At 44.5% G+C, this 24,134-nt stretch overlaps 1 long non-coding RNA gene across 1 annotated transcript; it reads left to right on the top strand.

Annotated features, from left to right (window-relative positions):
* Positions 1-12,438: 12,438 nt before the first annotated feature.
* Positions 12,439-23,374, top strand: LOC139998542 (uncharacterized). Its single transcript, XR_001191610.5, has 3 exons — positions 12,439-12,594; positions 22,779-22,910; positions 23,030-23,374. It is a non-coding gene; the product is annotated as an uncharacterized lncRNA (long non-coding RNA).
* The last annotated feature ends 760 nt before the right edge of the window (positions 23,375-24,134 follow it).

The raw sequence follows: 24,134 nt of genomic DNA, 5'->3' as shown, positions 1-24,134 counted from the left end.
ACTGCGGTTCATGCTGACGTTTTTATCTCTTGTTTTGGTTAGCTTCAGTATTGCCAACCTCAAACATTTAAAAAAAAAAAAAAAAAAAAAAAAAAACAATTGTGAGTCAGCTTACAAAAATATTGAGAGTGCTTTCATTTTATGTACCTATGGGTTTATGGTTTATTTTCTTTAGTTGAGCATAAGATATAAAAGCACAGGATGTAAAAGTCACTTAGAAATGTGTTGGCTGAGCTACTTGGGTAGTCAGAAGAGTGCAGGAATTGGGACCTTACCAGTCCCTGATACCAGCGCTGCCACCCGAGGTTGGGAAAGTTGGCCCCACTGCCACGGTCAGCCCAAAATGACCTGTACAGGGTACCTCATGTTTTCATTGAGCTGAAATGTAAACACACTCACCTACCCTTCCTTTCAGGTATGCTAGTCAAAGTGTACCTGGGCAAGAGTAAGAAATGGTCTGGTTAAGCCCGCTAATGGGCTTTCTATTAGAAATTCTGTCTTCAGTGGGAATCACAAACTCTGAATCCCTGTATGTGTCGAGAAATGAATAATAACATCTAGATTTGTCTGAATTCTATATATCCCAGAGGGATCGAGTTTGATTCCCTCACTTATTTACACTGATACAGGGAAAGCATTTCAATTCTCCAAATGCTCCCTCATGTGGCTTCTTAGTACTAATACTGAAACATTTATGTGTTCTCGGAGATTACAACTCTATGCCAGGAAATAGGCTGAGACAACATAAGAGGTATTTCATGTGACCTTTGACATTAGAAAATGATGGCTCCGGATCCTACATGTAAAATGTTTCGCTTTTATGTTGTTAAATTAGCTGGAATGCAGGTATATGTGCTTGTGCCCCCATGCTGGGGGAAGGGAGAGGTCTGTGCTTTGGTCAGATCCGCGCACTAGTTTGTCTGGTCAGATGTCGGGGTGATAGGTAAGGGATAAACATCTGAAAATAATGGAACTTGTTTTGCCTAGAGTCTGGAGAAGTGGAAGTCTGATGTGTATGGCATCCAAGAGCAGTGTATTTGCTTAATGCACAGCCTCACTTCCACAGCATTCACGAGGAAACAAATAGAGAAGGTAAAGAGAGAAAAGGAGATTGAAGGAAACAAATATGCGGTTGCTTTGCAACTGCATTGGCAGGAGGATGTCCTCCTCCACCACCCTTTGGGAAATGCTCCTTTGAGCTCCGACCTTTCCCATTTGGTTACAAACAAGGGAAGCCACTGCTGAACCTCAGTAAGCAGGTGGTGATGCAATCTGTGTATGAAACAGTTTTCTTTCCATTCATCTTCATGGCCTGGTCATCTAATGACCTGGCACAGTGTGGCTGGCCTCCCCAAAGGGTGGCTCTGCCTTCACCTGGGCTGGTGCTGGCACTGTGTGCTGAGATGGGACACGGCTCCCGGCCGCATCCTGCAGGCAGGCAGCAACCAAGTGGGCACCGAGCTCTGTCTGGGCTGGGGGTTCTCCGCTGTGCTGCTATCACCATGCTGAACTGCAGCTGTAATGAGCAGGGAGTGACCGAGGCTTGGCAGCCTTCGTTATCTGAATATCTCCGGGATGAGGAGCTCTTCCTTCCGCTTACACCCAAGTGCTGGAGGAACATAACCATGTATCTCCTAAATTCAATCAGGGCATGGGTTGCCCAGGAGGACTGCTGGTTCAGCAGGGACCTCTCACCATCATGTAAATGAATACAGGTGGGAGAGCAGGAAGGTACAGAAAATCTCAACAGAAATCACATTAAGGAAAATGTTTTGGTCTTCAGAGCCCACACCTGATGCCAAAGCATTTGTATGGTATGCAAACAAAGGCATATATGCAGGTGTTTTTGTGTGTACTTTTTTTGATGGTGCTAAAGAAAAAGCAGTGTTACTTTCAGGTCACTTACACAATCTGTTAACCTGCAGAGGAGGTTGGTTCTGGAATCTCTTACCAAAAAAAAAAAAAAAATAGGAACTGAAGGATCTTAGTATGTTTCATACGGGACAAAACATTTCTCTCCACATAGGACTTACTATTTTGATTTTGAGCTTTTTAAAAGTCTCTGACTCTGAGAATGGTTTCTTTTGAATCTGGATGAAAAATCTGGGCAAAAGTGAGAGCTGTCTGTGAGCATTTTGGGAACACAGTTCTGAAGTTTTCTCTGATAGAAGTTTCAACCAGCAATGTCACCCAGCATTTCTCAGGAAGGTGTGGTAGGTGGCTCTGTGGTCCATAATCAGCTGCTGTCATTGAAAACGTTACAGAAGCATACAGTGTTGAAACATCCACAGTAAAGCCCCTTGGAGGATGTTTTGTGGGTAGACATTCAGAAAAATGTGCTCAACACATACATGCACATCAGTTGGTATCACTTCCAGCTCTTTGGCAAAGTGAGCCAATGCCAAAAGAAATACAGCTGTTTGGGGGATAATAAGTTTTGCTTCATGGGAAAGAACATTTCCATACTATTTAAAATGTGGTCCTGCACTTAGTTTTGATGAAAACAAGAAAAGATCACAGGATATTTTCTTCAGCAAATAGAGATCTCTTTGTGATTTCATTTGTGATTTCACATTGTGATCTCTCAATGTGATTTCTGACCTGCTCTTTGTGTAGTTGAAGTTTTGTACTCCTTGTTGGGCAGATATCCAGCACGTTTTCTGGAATCTGTGAACTCAGGAAGACTCTTCCCTAGTTCAGGAGTTATCGCTGAACCTAGAGAATGGGGCCAATGTATGCAGTTGTTTTATCTTTGTTTGCAGATATGTGCTGTTCATTGTTAAAAAAAAATGTCTGTAATATATTGAAGCTGCTAAAAAGTATGGAGTGGGTCCTGCTGTATGGTAAACTACAGGCAAAGACCAGGCAGAGTATCTGAAAGCACAGGGCAAAGGGTTTCAGGTCCCACCTTGCCTCACCTGACACTTCTTAGATTTGGACTGTAAAATATAAACAGCTCCATGATTAATAATTGGGACTGACCTGTTCTCAGAGATAGTGCCAGATTGGTTTCTTATGGCAACTACTGGTCTGTTTTAGCAAATAGGAAGTAATGTATGAGGGGTCCCAGATGAAAAACAGAATTTAGTGTGTCTGATAGAAATCTCAGACACCCTCCAGACAAAACGTTAAGAGAATGAAAGTCAGGCACAAAAAATGAGTAAAAGTCTTACACTTGCTTTAATTAGCAATGACATCTAATGTGGAATTGGTGTTAAGCATAGCTGGATGTGTAATAGTCTATAAAAAGTTCCTTTGCTCCTCTACCTTTCTTACCTATTCAGATATCCAATTTTTAGTGACATTATGAGGTTTTGTTGTTATAACTGTTTGAAATCCAGAAACTATATTAAATGTAGTGTCATTACCTCTGAGCCACAAACATCAGGACTCTTTTTTAGGTCATCGTTCAGTTGCAAGAGAATGGGGAGTGGTACTGCACCGCAGCCTTGCTTTCAGCTTGCATGGACCACCTGGTGCACAGACAGGTTAGCAAGGCGCCTCGGAGTAAGAGGGTGTAAGAAACATTTATCAAGTACACTGGTGTTTGCATTGCCCACCCCTCCATTTAGTCATTTCACTTCTGACCTCCTCCAGCCTTCAACAGGTGAGAGTAAATGCTTGCAGGTACTGCTTTGTAGTGGTACAGGTGTCAGGGTCAGCCTGCTGCCATCTCCTCCCTCTCTGGCAATGCCACATTTTCCCCTTTTAAAACGAACGCCTCTTCCAGCTGCTTTTCCCAGCCACAGCAATATGGCAGCGCTAACATGCAAATGGCAGGGACTAGCTCGTGAGGACGCGCCTCTGAGTAAAACTAGCTGGGAGCTGCTGGTGAACAAAATGCAAATGAAATATGCAAACTCAGGGTTCTTTTGCAAAACAGCTAAAGAAATCTCCTTCATATTTTTGTTTAATTGGTCTTAGAAGCCTGTATAGCATCCTCATAAATTCACTGTGCTCCATGACCTGAATTCATACAACTTGCGTGTGAAGTATCCAGAAATTATATGATTCACTGTTTTGTGTTTATTTGGGTATTATTCACACAAGGTCCTTAAAGCGTTGTGAAAAATGTATTTACATTGCAAGAATATTAAAAATAGGCAACAGGGATTCTAACATGGGGAATTAAGAGGATTCAGGGACTTCTAATAAAGACACCAAATACAATAGAAATTTTAATTACTAAAAAGGCATATGTAATTCTCCATTTCTATAATCTCACATCCAGTGATGCCAGCATGTGTATACATGATTTAGACTACTTAGGCAGCAATCCAAAGCGGCCATACCTCCAAATCTACCATTATTCACTGACCTACTCATGTTTTGCATACCACTTCCCTGCTCACAGCAGAAAACAATGTGATTTAAAAAAGAAGGGGGGAGGGAGGAGGCTACTTTTAAGTGATATCTGTTCTCAAATATCCCAAAGACTGTGCCTTTGAAAAGCTTTCAGCAGTGCTTATTCAGAGTAGACCTCATTTCACCTCTTTAGCAAAGCAAGGGGGCCTTACACCAGCCATAATTTGTATTTACAGCTATCTGAAGACCTCTGCATATGGCTGGGGTGTGTAGAAATATGTTTGTTTAAATGACAACTAAGACCCAAGGGGCTGTGACTGATAAGCTGGGATGACTTAGGCTGTGAGAAGCAGTGATTTGTCACGCAGAGGTCCACGCCGCCCTTCTTCCCACCTTTGCCAGGGTGGTGTCTCATCTGTCCATGCAGCCACTACCGTCAGCCTTCAGCTTACCTTGAGGGACACCAGCAGTGAGTGTAGGTTTCCTTGGTACACTGAATTAATTGCAAGCTGGCTGTTCAGCAGCTACTCTGTGAGCAGCTGAGACAGCTCTGCAGAGAGGTGCTTGAAGGACAACTGAAGGCAGCAACCACAAAAGCCATCACAGGAGATATTGTTTCTTCTTGTCATTCAGACCCCTAAGCGTATTTTAGGGAATGTTTGTTGTGTGGACAAACCATGCCACAAATACATTGCAGTGCTTTAAGTACTAGCCCAAACATGTGAAAAGTGGTTTGGTTACGTAAGGCCATTAAAATGGGTAGAAGTTATGGATGAAATCCTGCATTGAGAAAAACTTTAAAAGCAGCAACTGCAGTCTGTTGCCTTGTGATTTTTCTTTCTTTTACCAGCTAGCTGAATGGTCTTCACAAAACAGCCAGTCCAGAGCTGCACAATTTACCATAATACCATCAGAACACAGCAAAAATATTTCAAATGAAACATCCATCAAAAGAACCACGCTAATGAAATTACAGAGCATTCAAATATCACCGTGCCTCTTACACCATTGGGACTGATCTGATGAAATTGTGAGTCAGCTGAAGAGCATATACCAGACTCCTAGCTTTTGTCAAGTGTTGGGAGCCAAGCGAGCAGCAGCAAAGCAGCCCACACTTCCATTCTGGTTGGGTTCCTTATTCCCAGCCAGCTTCAAGGGCCCATGCAGAGATCCTGCCCCACAGCAGGGCACCAGCTCAACAGCCGGAGGGGGCACCCTGTGGGATGTCATACCTGTGCCCCATGCTGTCCGCACCTGCACCACGCCCACAGCAGCCTGCAGCCACACTCTCTTGGGAGAGCAGCTGGCCAGTAACTTCACTCCAAGCAGCGTGTAAGCCAAGGAGCACAAGCAGAGATTCCTCTTGCTCATAAAGCAAATAAAACAGGGCTTTTGAAACAACAGAAGTGGTGTCTTGGCCAGAGTGCTAACATCTATAAATCACACCACGCTCCTGGAGTCATGGTGTACCCTGCTGGAAGTCTCTCCAAAGTTTTTTGTTTTGTTTTGTTTCATTTTTTTTTTTGAGGAATTCCAAGCAGAACCAAGATTGCAACCTAGGGATCCCAGCTCATCATTCCTTGCTCTGATCATTAGACAAGTCCTTTTAAAAGTGAGGTGCTGTGGGATCAGCCCTATATATAGTGCATATGCTGTATGACTGGATGATCCTAGAGGTCTTTACCAAACTGAATGATTCTATGAGATGTGTATTGAGCTGAGTATTCTACGCTCTGTTGGTTTTCTAGATACTTTGTGTTTAATTTCAAAATAAAAAGTGCAAACGTTCTGAGTTCCCTTCTAAGAGCTGGAGGGTCCTGCCTCTCTCTCTGCCACCAATCTCCCTCAAAAGAGAGATCAAAAAAAAAGTGTACTTGCGTGTCTCTCCCAACTCAGGATATTCTATGGTTCTATGAAAAGTGAAACATTCAGGAACTGCCATGTCTAAAGTGCTCAAATTCATTTCACTTTTATGTCAGCCCTGGCCCTTATTTTCTCCTTATGTGCGTTTTATGGGTCTGTGGAATAAAAAGCTAACTCCGAGGTTAGAGGCCATTTTGTAAACCAGAGACATGTGCTTTTTATCAGAGACACTATAGTACATGCAAATAACAATAAAATCGGTGGCACAGACATCACAGTCTCGTAAAACCACTCACTGGGGCTTTGAGTATGGATTTTTCTCTAGTACTATGAGGTAAATCTGGATTAATTGGGAATTACTTGGTACCTTTGAATATTCGATCTTACATTGAACTTCAGGACTAATAGCATTAAACGTGAGAAATTGAGTCCCCAAAATATATAAAGGTGAAAAGGTGGTGAAACCATAGTTTAAAGGCAACATTTAAAAAAAAAATTGGGAATATTAAATCTAGATTCTTTATCTGACTTGGACAGAAATGCTGAGTGAGTTTGAAAAAATTGCTTATCTTTAATGGTGGAGTCTGCTGATTGGATGGAGGGGAGAAAGGGGAGGGGAGCAGATAAAAGCAGAAAGAAGTACTTTTAAAGTAACCTATTGTTGCTGGCTGAGCTGGGCTTCTCAAAAGAAACACACTATGGGAGAGAAAAGAGTTGTTACATGGGTGATGCAGAGAGAGGAAGGATGCTGGAGCCTTTCCATTGGCTTCAAAAACAGAGGACAGATGACTCCGCTCTGTTCAAGAGAGGATTTGAATCAAGAGGGAAATTAATACGCTCTTAAGGAAACAACCAATCAACAACAACAACAAAACCACCAAGTGACAGAAGAAAAGAAAACACCGGTGAGCTAGTTAAGGATGTCTCCTTTTGGCAAAAGTGAACTTGTGCCAGAAGAATCTCTACTGGGTATGGGTCTTCAAGAAAGTGGTGTAGACTGAAGTTCACTACCACGTTGACAGCTTCTCATCATTACTACCTGGAACTGCAGTTGAAAGGGTAACACAGAGATTAAAGTGTGTATATCTTACGATCAGTTTGCTGAACTGCCTGCAGTATGTATTTGTAGGAGTTAATGGAAAAATAGCCAATCTGGAAGAGATTTTTTTCTTTCAGGCTCCTCTGAAGTTCATTCCTGAAGCCTGTTAGTCACGAGAAGAAAAGAAAGCGGGAGTGAGAGAGTGGCTGAGACAAGTCTGAGGAAGGAGAAATTGTGACTAAGAAGGAAAAAAGGAAGAGAATATTTTCAGGATGGTAAAGTTAACAGCTTTCAGTAAGAGATTTTTTTTTTCTTTTAAGATTCTATTTGATTTCCAATTACAAAAAAAAAGAAATGTTAGTATAAGTCAATGTGTGCGTATGTGGGTGTGCACAGTGATGATAACAACATGCTCTTCAACATTCTGATTTATTTGTGGTTCCCACTTGCTCCAATCATGGATCTGGATCCCTATAGTTCCTGCCCCTGTCTTTAATCAGTGACTTGTTTTCTAGACAGAAGACAGATACATATAACTTCACAAGGTTTATAGTATATGCACTTTATATTAACTGACTGGTCAGGTGTGTTTTGCTTGGTTTTGACCTGTAAGTGCCATACCTAACACAGCTTGTTTCCGTATCAGCAACCAGCTTCCACCGAGCTCAACTATTGATTGTTCCCAATAACAGCTACAGAGATTAATATTATTTATCACCGTCCTTCTCTTATAAAGTCATTTAGAAGGAATGTTCTCATATATAGCAGTATTCTGGAAAGCACCGTTCCAAGGTTTCCCTCCAGTTTATACCACACTTCATATATCTGCCGTGACCAGGGAAGGAGATTAAAGTGGTCTTTCACGTGCCTGTCAGTCTCTTCTGTCTGGAGATGTTTGTTTTTCGGAAGGATAAATAGAAACATATTAAAACTTGTACGTCAGTCTGCACAGGAATGGTTGGATGCTTCACTGGAAAACTTTACCTGGAAAAGTTCTTAGAGATAAACTTTCTGATGTTTGTTACGAAACATAATTCTGATTAATAGTATTTAAGTATATAAATACGTATCTAAACATATCTGTCCCATTACACAAAATAACAAAATAGAAACCACACAAGACAGCTAGAAAAAAAAATTTTAAAATACTTTTTTTTTTTTCTGATTTTTAATATGTTATAGTAACTTACTTTATCTTCTCCATAATGAAACACGATTAGAGAGACAAACAAGTCAGTAACCCAAACAAGAAAACAAATCTGTATTTACTGCACCTGGAAATATAAGTAGTTTGTTGTTGTTATATTTTAGATTTGTTTGGTTGGTTTTGTTCTGCTTTCATTTGGCTTTAATTTGGAATCTGTGTTTTTATTTATTAACTTCCCATTCTAAACCAAAATAGACTAGTCGTTACATTTCATATCAGAGAAAGTGTGTTGGGACTAAGTTTTGAGATGTACACAGGTGAACTGAGGCATAATAAACTCTGTGTTAGATCATCAAAAGTCTGGAGTATTTCACCAGTATAGTGATTTTGGTTCAAATCCTTTTATATAGAAAGGTAACATACACTTCTGAAGTTATGCTTGAAGCTGTATTAAATAGTATCCTTTAAAAGTATGATAACTATTTCAATATGACAAACTTATTTATTTTGCTAAAAGGGTTATTATTATGGTTACCTAGTACGTTGGCTCATTTGACACCATCCAGAGATTCACTCCACCTACATTGCAGAGTTCAAGCCTGGACATGTGAAGGGTACAGTGTTGATTCATTTGTATTTTCTTGCAACAGTAAAGGGTAAAGTTATTTGATCACTGGCTTTTATTTTGAAGAACTATTTTGTTTTGTTCATGTCTTGTTTTATAGGTGTGTTGTTTGACATATGTGTTTGGCATCTATTAAGCAGGGTTTCATAAACTTTTATTTAAAAAGAAGTTGAATTTTTAAGCTGTTCTTTCTGTCCAAATTAGTAGACTCTTGCTGTGTATCTTACTATAACCACAGCAAAATCATTACATTCTACCTTCAAAGAAACAAAGCTTCTAATCAGGATTGGGATTTTGCTTTTTTTTTTTTTTTAAGTAAAATTTATTATATTTAATTTCTCCAGCAGCGGCTTTCCACAAGTCATGTCCTCTGAAGCTTCAGCCCCTCTCCTATACATACTAAAAGCGCCAGGCAGAGCACTCAGAGCAATACATCTCTCCTCAGCCAGTGACAGTAGCTGGATATCCAGAAGAGCAGCAAAGCAAATATTTGCCCCTTTTTTTTCATACGGAATTGGATAAAAATCCCGAAGGCAGAAGGGACTGAGAATGTTGCTTGGCCACAAATGCCAGATCAGGCCATAAAAATATTATTGAGCAAAAGCTTTTAAATAAAAGCAAATTACACCTATTTCACCTCTGGCGAGACTCGTATGTGTTAATAGCAGCCATAGCAGGACTGCTATCATCCATCAGCACCATGATTAATTAGAAGATCCTTGGAAAAAAACATGAGATGAAGAGCAAAAATACTGTACTAAGAACGCTTCCCTAGCAAAGAAATGTGCTGCTGAACACCACAATCTGTTTCAGTTTTGACAGAAAGATGTTTCTTGAGATTTTGCATCTGTAGAATGGATTTTTAAAAAAGTGTTTTACTGCTATTTTTATAAGTCTTTTTATGCATTTCCTCTGCAGTTTAATAATATATTAGTGGGACTCCATACATTGAAACTGTTGTGCACAGATTTCTGGTGATATGCAGGGTGGGTGGGTGTGCGGGGGGAAATTCCTGGTTGGATTTTTGGTTTCCCTTGATTCTTAAAAGAGAAGGGAGGCCTGAAAACTCTTCCGAAAGGATATTTTTAAGTGTGTGTTCAACATTTGGCATTCAGGTTGTCTAGCCATTTTTTTTTTTCCTGGAAGACTCTATGGATCACTGGGGAGCTATTAGGCTTATGACATCAAAGGTGCCATGGAAACAAAACCCGATTAAGAGTGATTTTGGTTAGACTGTTTTAAGCTCTTTTTTTTTTTTTTTTTTTTATGCTAACACCATTTAACTCAAATGTTTGAATGAACATCTGGAAGAAAAAACCCTGCAAGGATTTCCTCCTCTTGTTATGGATTCAATTCTATTTGTCACCCTAGTTAAAAGCTGCAAGTTCCATCCCTCTACAGCTTACGAGGAATGCCTCCAGAAATCAGATGACATCGAGCTTCCCCACTATGTCTCAAGTAAGCAATCAAAACAGTACAGTTGATGTGGCCCAAAACTCACTTTTTTTTTTCTTTTTCCTAATTCAACAGGGAGGAGAACCCATTTATTCTCTCTGATTCCCTAGAACAAATGAGCTAAATAAACCCTAGGAAGAGACCCTCATTCATCCCTCAGTAACACAAATTGTGGGTCCCGCTTCTTATCTGGAGCTTCAGACTGACACAAATAGCCTGAGCACCTTCACCACAGAAATCAGTGGGTGCTCTGCCGAGTACCTTGGGAGAAATGCAGATCTAACTTGTAATGAAATCTTCTTTTGTCCTCACATAACTTTTTATTTCCTAAACATTTTTTTCTAATATTCATGAATACTCAGTTTTGAAGTATTTGTTATCGTTTCTGGTCTGAAAACCAACATCATTATAAATGATATCTTATTGTGGCTTGGTATTTAACAGCCATTGTTCTTTCCTCGTGCCTTAGTTTCAGTCATTCTCTAGCTTTTGCCAAATCCTTCTGATGGTGTCATTATAAGCATTTAACTGCATTTATAACCGCAGTTGTTCTCAGGTGACTCCCACATACATGAAACTGATTTTTCTCTGAACTTCAGGTGGTTCACCGATTCCCCTTTCCATTGTCAAACTCCTTTCCTTTGGAATTTTGTACATTACTCTGATGCCAGCTTCAACTAGCCCTCATTTTCTTCCTTTTGAATAAAACACTGAGTTGGTGAAATTCCAGTTTGTTATTCACTTGAAGTATTTAATTTATTTTAGGCTTGCACTCACCAAATACATTTCACTTCTCCCTGTGCTCTGCTACTGACTTATACCTTCTCAGTAATGTTTTCCCAGGTTGTTTAAATCAGTGGTAGAGTGTGCATGCATTTCTGAATTGCACACACGCACATCAAAAGGACTCTGCTGCACGTCCCTGTTCTGTTAGATGCTGGTTACAGCCTATCCCAAAGCCAGAAAACCACACTGAAGATCCAGTCCCAGTTCAGGTTTCACCATGTAGGTGAGTCAAGAGTATTTACACAGAGATGAGAAGAGTTACACCTGTACAAATTAATCTATGATCAAAACAGAGTATCTTAGAACAAGCCGTATTAATCTGTACAGCAAAATGGCTCTACATCTTTATATGGAAAGCTGCTATATTAAAACGCATTAATTAAAAAAAAAAAAATCATAAAAATAAAACTACCCTTCTCTAGAAATTCTCATTTGCAAAATCTTCTGATTGTTGTCATCACCGAAAACCTGTACAGACCCTTCCAGAAGAGTACACTGCATCCTTCCAGCTCCCAACAGCCTGTCGCATATTTATCCATTCTCCTGCTGCAGAAAGGTCTCACTCAATTTGCCAGGACTGGCTCTAGAAACACGCTGCCCAAAACACCACTGGAGATCTGGATGAAGAAATGAAGACTGAACATTTGAGCAAATTTGTTCTACTATGAAAATGCCCCAGATGTCCTACCATTACTGTAGCTATATTTTAGCAGCTTTTGTCCCAAGTGTGTGAGAAACATTGGCTTCATTAATTTTATCAACTTGTCCATGCTTATCCCCAAGTTTCATGCTCACATACCCCTGCATCTCTGTAACATTTAGCAATAAGCAGGCATTATTTGGCCTTATAGTTCAAACAATTTTCTTCTTTCTCAGCTGACAGCACTGCTTTGTTTTGTTCTTTTCATGGAAGGGGTTGTGTGACTTCAGTGCTGTTAACAACCATGGGGCTGCAGGCTGGATGGGGCAGCTGACTTTTGAGAGATGGAAATGAGAACAAGGAGATGGTTTTGATGTGCTACCCCTTTCCTTCCTCCAGTGTTATAAGGGCACTGGCTAGTAGGAGCGATGTCTGCAGCAGAACAGGTGGGGCACCCAGCACATGAGGACTATTACCAGGTATTGTTCATGAGGGGCCAGCTGATCTCTAGCCTACTTGACAGGATGAGAAGCCTGCAAGCACTGTCACCACCCTTACAGGAAACAGGTGTAAGTGCTTGCAGGAAAAGGCTCAAGTGTACTCTGTTGACAAAAGTAAACGAGTGCTGGTGGTGAGGACATTCATACATATAAGCAGACAGAGCAGCAGTCCCCCAGGAATGCTCTTTTCTACAAGAGGTGACCCTTCAATGCTTTTAGCATTGCCACCAGCAGGTATGTTGAGCATTCCCTGCCTCCTCATCTGTTTGTGTTAGGCTTTCTTTCTTAAACGCTGACTTAAGCAGTGAGCCAAAGCTGCAGCCTTCTTTTCATTGCTGGGAGCATTTTGTCTTGACTCTGCTCTTCTATTTCCTTAGGGCTCTTTTTTGTTCTTTTAAAAATATCCTAGTCTGCTCTGTTTCTGTGTTCAGCTGTAGCTTGCGTGTGTTTCCCTCAGCTCAGCATTGCAAACCAGTCCTGGCTTTCCTGAAAGCTGTCGCTTCTGAAATGGCAGCAGCAGTAAGAGCTCAGTGGCTGCGCTAGCCGGCACGGAGGAGGGACAAGAGGATGTCTTTCTCTCTAGACTTTGTTCAGGTTAATGTTTCATCTGTCCACATTGACCAGTCTGACAAAATCTGACTGTTCTCTCTTCTACTGCTTTGTTTTACCAAAGTTTTAGCTGTTAAGTAGTGCCTTGACTGGAAGTGAACAAATAACCCCATGTTTTTCCTGTGTCTAGCACCTTTTTATTGAACACAACAAGAAATTAGATGTTACTTGTCTTCCACATAATTCCCCATGAATGGGACTATAGTATGTATTGGCTACGACCCTAGTCTGCCATACATGATTGCAAAAGAAAGGAAGACCAAAGAAAAGGAAACCCGGGAAGCTTACTGTGTTGCTTTAATTCTTCTGGCCTCTGAAGAAAATGAACATAGGGAAAGGTGCCAAGTGGCCAAGGTAGCAAGGTAGTGCTGCTAAACCTGTGGCTTAGCTGTGTCCATTGAAGAGTTTAGAGACACGACATCTATAATGACAACTTCTCTTTGTGCAATTGTTTATTTGTGAAATTACCCTCACTTTTTGCAGTGGTCTTCAGAATCCAGAAGAACCACTGGAGCCATGCTGTCATGTGTTCCTAAAGAGGTCTCGCTGGGGTATCAGAAGATGTGAGCAGAAAAAGGAAGAAGCAGCAGTGCAGCTCCATTCCTAATCACAGGCAGCTCGAAGCCAGTGACACTGTGTGAAGTTTAAGGATGTAGGGGTTGTTTTCCTCGCCTCCATTGGCTTTGCTTTCATGTGATGTTAGGCTTTGTGTGATGTTAGAAACGTGTGGCCAGAGCCCTTCTTGTTTACACTGCTTGGGATAATCCACATGTGAAGCGTGTGTGAGGCTTTCTTGGGTAAATCAGGAATTGCTTTAAATGGCACTTAAACCCATCTGCTTCACTAGAAGGGCCTTTCTTTTAAAGGGTGTAGGATATGTAAGTACATCTGTTTCTACTACCTTGAGCTAATTTGTTTCCCTCTCAGAAGAAGCAATAGGAAACTTCTGCACTCTGGTGTCCTGATGCTCACATCCTCCTGCTCCCTGCACAGGACTACTCACACATCCCCAGAGGGCATGGCTGGGGGCACATAGTCCCAATGCCTGGGGTGCTCTGGGTTGCTCTTGTGAAGCCAGGCAGGCTACAAGTAGCAGCAGGTCTTAGCGCACGCGTGCGTGTTGAACATGCACAGGGGCTTGCCTTAATTTTGTCCACAGGTATGCAAGCGTGCGGGTGAGCTGCGTGCCAGCAGAGCCCTTCCCACACTACCCAGCACCGGAGGAGGAGCTCCTGCAGACATGCAGTGCAGCTGAGATATTTGGCTTCGTGATTTGTGGTGGGAGAAAGAGCCTCAGCACAGTCGCCTACTCATTTGGAGGCTCTAAAAACTGCCAGTACTGATGCCCAAAAAGCGTCTGCCCCCACACCCTCTGCTGCTGGTGTGACTCTTTATTTTATGCTGGGGGGACAAACAGCCCACTCCAGGGAGTCACTTAGCAGGAGGCATGGAAAAAAACCTTCTAGGTGACCACAAAGTGCACAAATAACACAGTAAAAATGGGGGGACTGGCTCTTCTGTTGGGGTCTTGGTCTGGGTTTCCAAGGACAGAGACACAACTCTTCCTCCAGCCGCAGGTTTTCACCTTAAACCCAGCCTTGATGCAGTCTTGAGACGTTAGCTCACCTGGATAAACCTCCACTTGACAAACCCATCTAAAACAGGAAGGCCATAGCTTTAAGCCCCCTATATAGTCTAGGGAGCAGCATAGGTATATCTCCAGGGCATTTAATCCGACTTGGTTTGAATCACCCCCGGAGTTATCTCTCCCTGTTGACTGAAGGGAGCCAGAGGCAATTGAATAAAATAAATCAGGATCTTAATCTCCATGCTTAATGAAGACACTAATATTTTCTTTGTCTAGCTTGTGTCTCCAGGCTCTGAGGGTTTCAGGATTGTTGTTGTCCCTCACCACATGGCTGTGGGGGTCTGACGCAGAGCAGCCCCTGCAAGCCAGCGTCTTGGTGTTGCGGCCACTCAGCCTCAACCTCTGGAGAAATTCCTGCAGGGCTGAAATTAATCAACATAGCAGAGTTTCTGGCTTAGGTGAATGTAAGAGGAGCAGGGTAAATAGGAAAAAGAGAAAAGGAAAATAGGTTTTGTTTTTGTAGATTTGGGGGAGCACCTTCCCCTAGCCAGGGTTGCCGAAGCCAGGGGAAGTGAGGGGACGCAGTCTGGTCCCAGACAGAGCTCAGTGGTATGGGAACCACGAGATGCTGCTGCCCTTGTGGGCTTGACTTGTGGCTGTTCACACATATCCATTTGCTTGCGTTGGTTTGACCAAGGTCTTATAAAGCCTCCCTGGCTCCCTCTGCTTTTCACTGTGTATATGCCCCAAACAGGAGAGGAAAAAACACATATTTTAACTGGGACACAATTTTGCATGATCTGCTGGGCAGGAAGCTAGCAACTCTCCTGCTCACGCTGATGCCTTTTTCCACCAGGCTCTAGGCTGAAATCTTTCCGGGCACAAATGCCCGATAAGCCCCTGGGACCTGTCTGTCACTGCATCCCTAGCCCCATGTGGATGAAGGTGCCAGTCACGCGTGGGTGCTGTCTTCCAGGGCTGTGCTCCTTCCTCGACCCCTAATACGATGAAGTGAGTTTAGCTTTTCCCACCCCCAAAAGCTGGAGGAGATTGAATTTTTTTTTTTTTTTTTCCTTGCAGGACTCTTCAAAGCTTTTCCTGAAGCGTGTTCCTCAAATCCCTGGAGAAAGGGGCAGGGTTAAGGGGAATTAAAAGGAATATATATATTTCATTGGGTTTTCTTGACATCGATCATATATTTTCTGAATGAGAACTGCTGTATAGTGACATTTATGGCATCAGCATTATGTGTCTGACATCCTACAGAGTAGCAATTCCCTTAGAAAAGGCTTGTGTGTCTGGAAAGCATTTCCTCCCCTTAAACTTCTTAATAGACGGTGTTTGCCTGATGCTTGGGCGTACACATTGAATCCTTCTTGTCACTGGGGAGCTCCCAGAGGCACCAAATAACTCCGGGCACTGCCTCCCAGGCTTCTGGCACGACAGGCCCCGTGTGCTTTCCTGCTAAACAGGGAGATTAGCAGAGCCTAGGCAGAGCTGGCTCTTTCTCCCTGAAAGAGGGTTGTTTTGCACTGGGAAACCAAGTCTTTATGAATCCGTGAGTTTCGGAGGCTTGAAGAGGAAGCTGTGACTCTGAGCTGTCTCCGCTCCCAGCAGAAACCTGATCTTGCACACCTCCTTCCATTGCATAATGCTGGTAGACTAGTCTAGATGTGACTCCTCGTTGGCAGAACTCATCTTTGCTCCTGGTACAGGAGGTGAAGGGATAACCGGAGACTCGTCTCTAATTAGAAAAGCCTTCATTTTACTCCCTCTAAATAGACTTCAGGAGAAATCTGGCATTTTCAAAGAGGGGGGAGAAAGAGTCAGAATTTGCAGAAGACTGTCAAGCATAATTAGAACTTGGCATATATTTACAGACGTCAGAGGGATGTTGAGACAGCTTGCAAGCAGCATCCCGGGCCTGGCTGCTGTGAGGGCAAAGACTGGGAGGAGCTGAGCAGCAGAAAGCTGTGGCAGAAGCTGGTGCTTGCCAGCTTCTGGGGTCCACTGGGGGGCACATGAGCAGTAGGCGTTGCAGCCAGTGAGACCTTCAGTGGGACAGGGTTCTGGTGGAAAAATGCCAGTCCGGGCGAAATCAAGACATCTGATAAATTCTTAGAGATTTGGCTGCCTAGGTCAGTCTATGGGGTAGTGAAGTGGGGAAAAAATGTTTCACTCTGACAATACAAAATTTATGTCAGGATTCCTTTAAAATAAATGTTATTTTTCTTAATTTTTAAATATAAACTTCTTAGCCCGCTGAGGTTTTTATTGCTGATTTTAAACATGTACTATAGTTCCACTTTAGAAATGATTACGTGGGGTTAACCTAATCTGCAACACATATCTTGGGTAACTCCTTGATAAAGCAAGAATTTGTCTCATGCGCCACTGCAGCCGGTTGTGTATTTTTGTTGGTTTCTGATTAAGCAAATGTGTGAAATTCAAAACAGGAGTGCTGACAGCTATTGTACCGATCGGGGAATAGTGAAACACACGGGCTCTGAAAATAACAATATAACGTCTTTCTGCACTTGGTGAAGTGGAGGCTGCCAATTGACAGCCTGTGGCCCAGACGCAGCCTGTTCCTGAATGTTTTACTTCTATTACATCGTAATAGAAAGTTTCTTGTCCATTAATGTCAGGATGGCTGCTGTGTTGGCTGCCCGGTTATCGTGGTGTGATGCACCTGGAGCATAAAGCTGGTGCTGGGAGGCTGTTGGTGCCCTGCTGTACCTGGGAAGGAAGACTTACAGAATATGACCTCTTGTAATGCTGTTTTGGAAGGGATCTCTCGATTTCTCAGGTGTCCCAGCCTGCACACCCTGCCACGCTGCTCCCTTACCATTTGTGTGGTGTGCACATCACACAGCACGCTGCCTCATGGCACGAACTGCAGCTACACCAGTAAACATCAATAAAAATAAATCCCTAGGGGGTGAGATTGTCAGTGCCATAGGGCTCCTGCCACATCCTGCCCTGCTGGGGTCCCGGGACCCCTAAGGCTGTTCCCAGCACCTGGCTCCAGCCAAGCATCTCTGCCAAGGAAGCCGTGTGGCCCTCACCCACTGGAGCTGCACTGCAAAAGCACGCTTTAAGGAAGACATTTTTTTCTGTGTAAATTCCCTAAGATTCTCTGAGTGGCTAAAATGAGCTAAAACCATTTCTCCTTTCGAGGCGTTTCACATGTTAATGCCTGGACAGAGGTGGGAGGGACTCGCTGCCTCAGCCGGTGCGTAGGCCAAGCTGCGTGGCCGTGCCTCCAGCTCACTGATGGGCACCCGCCAGGAGTCTGGGGACGTTGTGGGGAGCGGGATGGCCTCTCCCAGAGCATCTGAGGTAGCACAGCCCCTCAGGTGGCAGCAGGCGGGTGAACGGTGCCCAGCCGCTGCGGTGATGGCCACCAGTGCCACCAGCTGTGCTGGGCAGCTGCCCCGCGTCCCGCACCACGAGCAGCCAGAGCGCACGCTACGGAGTTGTGGGGAGCAAACTTTGTAAATGTGCATTGTCATGGAGACAGTATAGATCAGCTGAAGGAGCATATGGTTCTTTACTCCTTCGAGCTATCACTGGAAGGAGTAGACTGGGGAATATATTTAGTGTTTTCTTTTCAGTGGATGACTAAAGATAAGGAAATAAAATTAGTTTGAGAAAATCCTCCTCCTTTTCTATGGGAAGTTGGCTGCTCTTCACTCTGCATTAGAAAAATATTACTGAGATCTCTTGTTTTATAGTTGATCGCTGGCAGGCATTTTGGAAAGGTCATATCTGAGAGTTGCTCTTCACAACTGCCTGGAAAAAAAAAAGTACCTTTTTCTTCAAAATTATATGAATTTGTTCTTAAAAGAAGGGTCTGTGTGTGATCTTCAGAGAGAAAAGACAGCTCCTCCTTAAAAGAGGACTTTTGGTCACAACTGTATGTTCTTGTCCACTGCAGGATCACTTCATAGCCTGGCTTTGAGCCTGTCAGCAGCCACGGAGGGTCCGATGCTGGCACAGTGCATCGAACACCAGCCCCACTGCCCGCCCTATTCCCTGGGGGAAGCCCTGGGCTGCCCCACAGCCCTGCTTGGGAGAGCAGTGGAGGTTTTCCAGGGGGGCTGGTAATGTGCTTTAGTGGGGCCGTGTGGAAGTAAGGAGTCCCTTTGTCCCGCAGGGTTTGACAGAGATGCACTTGGCTAAAAAAAAAGATAGTGAAATTGTGGATGATGTCACCATTTCTCAAGAAAAGCTTTGTTTCAGGGGGAAAAAGGCATTCTTTTAAGAAACATACAAAAGTGTCATGCAAAAATATTTGACCAGCTTTATGCATACATTAATGAGCAACTGGACCACTGTAGATCATACAAGTTGGACAACAGAGATGAATATCTAATGACACTTCTTCAGCAGCCAGTCATCAGATGGGAACAGCATGAGTATAATTCACTCACTAATTAACATTTCAAGTGAACAGTGGATTATTCTATGCCTTTATTTGTGCTCAGAAAGGATGGCCTGACTGCAGCATCCCAGCTGGATTTACTTGAGGCTAAACATTCCCCTTCCAGGCTGAGCCCCATGGCTCAGGTGGAAGAAGAAGATAGGAAATTCCTTCCACCTGGTTGCGGTCCACTTGCAAACAGTTATAATCTTCCCCATCATGTACTGGTTAGCATAGTATCTTAGGAATTTCAGGGCTGATGCAAAACCCTCTCTGTCAGGAGAAAATGAGGCAGAGGTAGAAGGGATCAGCCGGAGCAGCAGCACACTGTGAGGATTGCAGGGTGGCCCAGCCTGGTCCTGGCTTCCCTGGCTCTTGGGTGACAGACCTGCCTTTGAAAATTTTCCCTGGTGCTCATGTTAAGAGAAGCAGCAAGTGGCCTCCTGAAGGTGCCTGTCACAGGGCAGAAGGAAGTCGTGCAAACATTTGGAAATTTAATCAGGAGCTGCGCCAGGGAGGGAGGGAGGTTGTACAAGTAGGAAGGTGCTGTCTGCAGGTTTTTAGCCATTGGGGGGCTGCTCCAGTCTTACATTGCTGTCACAGGTAGAGGAGCTGGAGCTGCAGAAGGGGACAAGGGCAATGTCGTGTAGATCTGATGGGTGTGGGGTCCTGAGCAATCTGCTTCTCTGGGTGAGACCTCATCTGCCTGGCCAGAGGGAGGAGGGAAAAACACAGCAGCAACAACAAAACAAGAATAGCTTTGGCCATGATTCAGCACATGCAAATCTGACTTTACAGGGACAAGTGTTTTGGTGGATTGTGACATCTGTGCAACTTCCACCTCAAAACCGTTTTGCACTCAGTCTTTTTTTGGTTGCAAAATTCTCTAGTTTGGTGTAAATTGTGCTACAGACTGCTAAGCCAGAATGCAAAATAAGACATTGATAAGGCTGAGAAGTCGAGCAACCAAAAGAGGGGAGATGCTTGAAATAACACAGCCAAACATTTGAAGTTTGGCCAAATTTCCCCACATGCAAAAACCTGTATTTTTAATGGGACTTATTGCTTCTTAATGGGCGATGTTATACACCAAACAGCATGCATGTATTCCACGATACGTAATGTAATTTGACAGTTTTAACCACGTGTGTAATTAGTGATATTGACTTGGTAATGGTAACACTGAGAACTACTTTTGCCGGCGCTTCGTTACATTAAATTGAATCTTTCCCAAGGAGGAAAATCTAGGAGGCACTAGTCAGTCACTGACTCACTCTCAGCTGCCTCTTTGCTAAACCCTGAATGTATGCCATAGTAAGTTATTTGTCACAGTGACTCAGCATTGTAGGCTCCTTTTTTAATTTCTCTCTCTCACCACAGAGCCAAGAAAATCTCCCACCTCCCCATGCCGTATGCTACTGAGATTGCAGTTTGTATCATCGGCCAGAGGATAACAAATTTAAGTTTGTTCTGGGAGCCTTATAAGGGCACTAACACTTGCGTGCGGGTTGCACGTCACGACGGCGAGCCAAGAAGAGGTGCCAATAATAGATCCCGGTGTTTGTGCATCGCGCAGTGACTATTTGTGCCGTTGGTGGGGAACGGAGCGATATGCCAGACGGCCAAGTGTTTCATTTCGCCCGAGTCATGGGGCTGGTCCCCAGCGAGCCTTGGCGCGGGCGTGCGGCCCCGCTCCCGCGGAGCCCAGCTGGTGGCTGCCGTGGGGAGAGGAGCCCACGCGGGTCTGCCCCATGCCCTGCCTTGCCAGGACGTGCAGCAGCAGCTGGGCAAGGACGGTGGTGGGGAGGAAAACAGCCAGTGGTGCCCGCGCCCATGGAGGCACAGGAAGGCAATGCAGCACGGCTGTCTCTCTCTGCCAAATGCTTCCTCGTGGCATCAGTGTGTTTGCTCAGTTAATGACCTGTTTTCCTGCTGCTCTCTCCCTCAGGCCTTATTGGCCACAGGTGTGACCCGTGGAGTATTTGCAGCGCGGGCAAGGCAGCCACGCACTGCCATGGTGACTGAGGTACGGGGGTTTGCTTGGCACAGCTTGGGCTGTGCCTCGCCAGCGTGAGCAGGGTGAGCAGCCAGCAAGGTTACCCCATCAGGGGCTGAAGGTGGGGAGAGGGCTCCCGTCAGCAAAGATTCACAAACTCTGAGTGGGGAATGCTTTTGGAAGATGGGTTTTTGCAGTCACAGCCGGTACATTTGGCCAGAGGATGTTTGAGTGAAGTTTGAATCAAATCCATCCATCTCCTTGGTGTAACTGGGGCTCTAAATTAAAAATTAATGCAGCTAATGAAGGAAGACCAAAACATTCCCACTTTTTGCCCTGTGTGATGGGCAACAATAGAAGAGGGAGAAATGATTAATCAAGTTACAGTTGTATTTGCATGCCTACAAATGGAAGCCTAAAGGACGCTGCCCTCTTCCCAAGCTGTTTTATGACCAAGTTGTGCTTGCAGGTCAGAAAACCAAGAAATCCCACGGCAGGCAACAGCAGCTCCCTCTGCTTGGTCAGGAGAGCCGTGTGCCAGGTGGCTGGGAGCCCCTGAGCTCAGATGTGCTTCCAGCACAGCTGGGAGTGCCACGCAGCATGCCAGGCACCGGCTCTATTTCCTAGCCAGAACCGTGCCCAATTAAAATGGTTGCACCTTATGCTCAGTGTTGGGGCTCCAGCACTGGTCAAGAGGATGGCGGGATGGCTGTGCTCCTCTCCCTGGTGGATAACAGGGTTTCAGCTGCTGGAGGTTTAAGGACCACTTTCTGTGCTGGTGAGGATGGAGCGAGCTCTTGCAGGTGACATGCAGTCCATCACGAAGCCTCCCAGACCACCTCCGTACCAGGTAGTAGTGACCACGCAGCTCAGTGGAGGTGTGCAGGTGCTGCTTTTCTGCCGAATCCACCCAGCTCCTTCCTTCCTAATTACTCGCGTGTTTATTTAGGAGGACACTTGCAGTGGGTGCGAAAGTCGAGTGTAATGGCCTGTGGATGCAAAGGTGATGCTTGCTTTGTGCCAGCTGGAAAGCTAGGTGAGCTGCAGGCAGTTGGAGGTGCCTTGTCGTCAGTGAATTCCCCACCTGAGCCTTGTCGCAGGGCCGCGGGTTGCTGGGCTCTGCTGAAATGCCGCTTGTAGAGTTCTGGGGGAAATGTTCTGAGGCCAGGAGAAGAGTAAATAACCTGCCAGCCTTGAAAACCTCAGCTGCGCATGCCCACCTGAATGTCAATACGTGTGTGTATATATAGATGTGTATTTGTCACCACTGCATTTTTTCCATTGTATATGCAGCGCTCTCCCGGTGTCTGTGATGTTGGATATAGCAAGCGTCTGGCTATGCAGCACTGGGTCTGAAGCTAAGAGGCAAAGCAAAACATCCGAGACATGTTACTGAAATAGTGATCAAAACCAAAAAGTTGGAATCCCAGGTTGCTAAAATGTTAGAAATAGTTGTGTCAGGTCTTGGAACAGGCTGTTTTCTGAGGATGCTTATTCACAGCCCTCCTGGTGGGGAAACAGGTGAAAATTCAGAGTTTCTCCAGCACTGAAGCAGTATGCTGGCAGGGGTCTGGGGTGTCCCCATGCCCAGAGCCGCTGGCTTCCTCGTGTGCCTGCAAACTCCCGTCTGTCCCACTGAGTCACCCGGCAATGCCGTGGCAACGTCGAATGTTCCTGTCTTTCTTTGCAATGCTCAGGCACCTTATTCTGGGAACTACTGACGTTACGGAGTCTTCTGTGATCAGAAGTCCCAACTGTAGTGATACTTTCTCATTTGTCCATTTCATCTGATCTTTCAGCTGGAAGCATATAGAGTTCAGGAACTAGCTGCGTAACCAGTCACCTTGTGAATACAGAGGCGGCACCACAGGAATTCTCTTTCTGAAGAAAACCAAGACAACGGACTTCACGTTGCTGTTGGGACTTCAAAGGTACCATTGGCTTGTTATTTTTCCTATTTTGTAATTTCTAAGCGTTTGTTGGAAACTGTTTTATGTTTTATAAGTGGCAAAATATTTTTAGGATTTTTTTTTCTCTGATTACTGACTAGAGCCACAGCAATGTTTGGGAAGACAGGGCTCATCTCTTCCATCAGTGAATGAAAAATTGCATCTCTCTGGTGACGTCCTCAGAAGTAAGACTCTGCTTTGTGTATGTGATGGGTTGAAGTGACCTCTTGGAGAAGTGAAAGTCAAAGTAGGAAAACGTTGCACCAAATCCCTAAGCTCCAGCAGTGCTGATGTCTGGGACTTGTACCTACGAGCACGTTTCCATTTGAAAATTTTAATGGTTTTTCTGTTTACTGATGCTGCCTCTACAAGAGTGGAGCTCAACAAAAACCCATAAGATTCCCTAATAAAATGATAAACGTGTACATGATAAGGACACAACAGAATCTCGAGTCATTGGCCATTCCCTCAGTTTTCTTGTTTTGTCCTCTTTGCTCCCCCAAGGTGACAAACTTCCCATGGCCCTGAGGCTCCCAGCCACTCACCCCGGACAGGCTTTGGTTCACCTCCTGCCCGTTACCACCAGTCCTGTCACAAGGAAAGGGCATGAAATTGTGTCGAGGGAGGGTCGGGCAGGACTTGAAGCAAAGTGCCTTTACCGCGAGGGCAGCCACATGCTGCAGCAGGCTTCCTGGCGAGGGTGCTACCCAGCAGAGGTGGTGGTGGAGGCTGGGTGGGCTGCTGCCGCCTGGCTTCACGTCTTCTCCTGCACAGGCAGAAGTGTCTTGGCTGTGCCTTTGCAGCATGAGGTGGCACTTGTCCCGTACTGACGTTCAGCTCTGTGGACAGGATCTCTAAATTAGATGTGCTGTCAGTGTGTTTTGCGATGACAAAACAGGCATCGGCTTGTAAACGCAACCTTGCACTTGACTTTGCAAAGAACTGCAGGGCATGCAGTCAGAAAGCGTGGTTTCAAGCTCTTTGTTTTTCTCCATTTGATTACCTGTGCTGTTTTTACAGCGACTGAAAACTGAAATCAAGTGGACAAATCACCTGGCCTTAAACTGTGCTGATAGGACCCTGCAATGGCCACCTCAGCCACCCTGTGGCCAGGTCCTTGTCACAGGCCTGGGCTGACACACCACGGTTAATGCGTGCTCGTGGGCTGGGAAGGCTGGCTGGGGTGTCCCTCCTGAGTTCTTTCCC

This window comes from Anas platyrhynchos, chromosome 5, assembly GCF_047663525.1.
Source record: "Anas platyrhynchos isolate ZD024472 breed Pekin duck chromosome 5, IASCAAS_PekinDuck_T2T, whole genome shotgun sequence".
Taxonomy (NCBI): domain Eukaryota; kingdom Metazoa; phylum Chordata; class Aves; order Anseriformes; family Anatidae; genus Anas; species Anas platyrhynchos.
The sequence above is the reverse complement of the archived record's forward strand: the minus strand, read 5'-3'. Positions and strand labels throughout refer to the sequence as shown.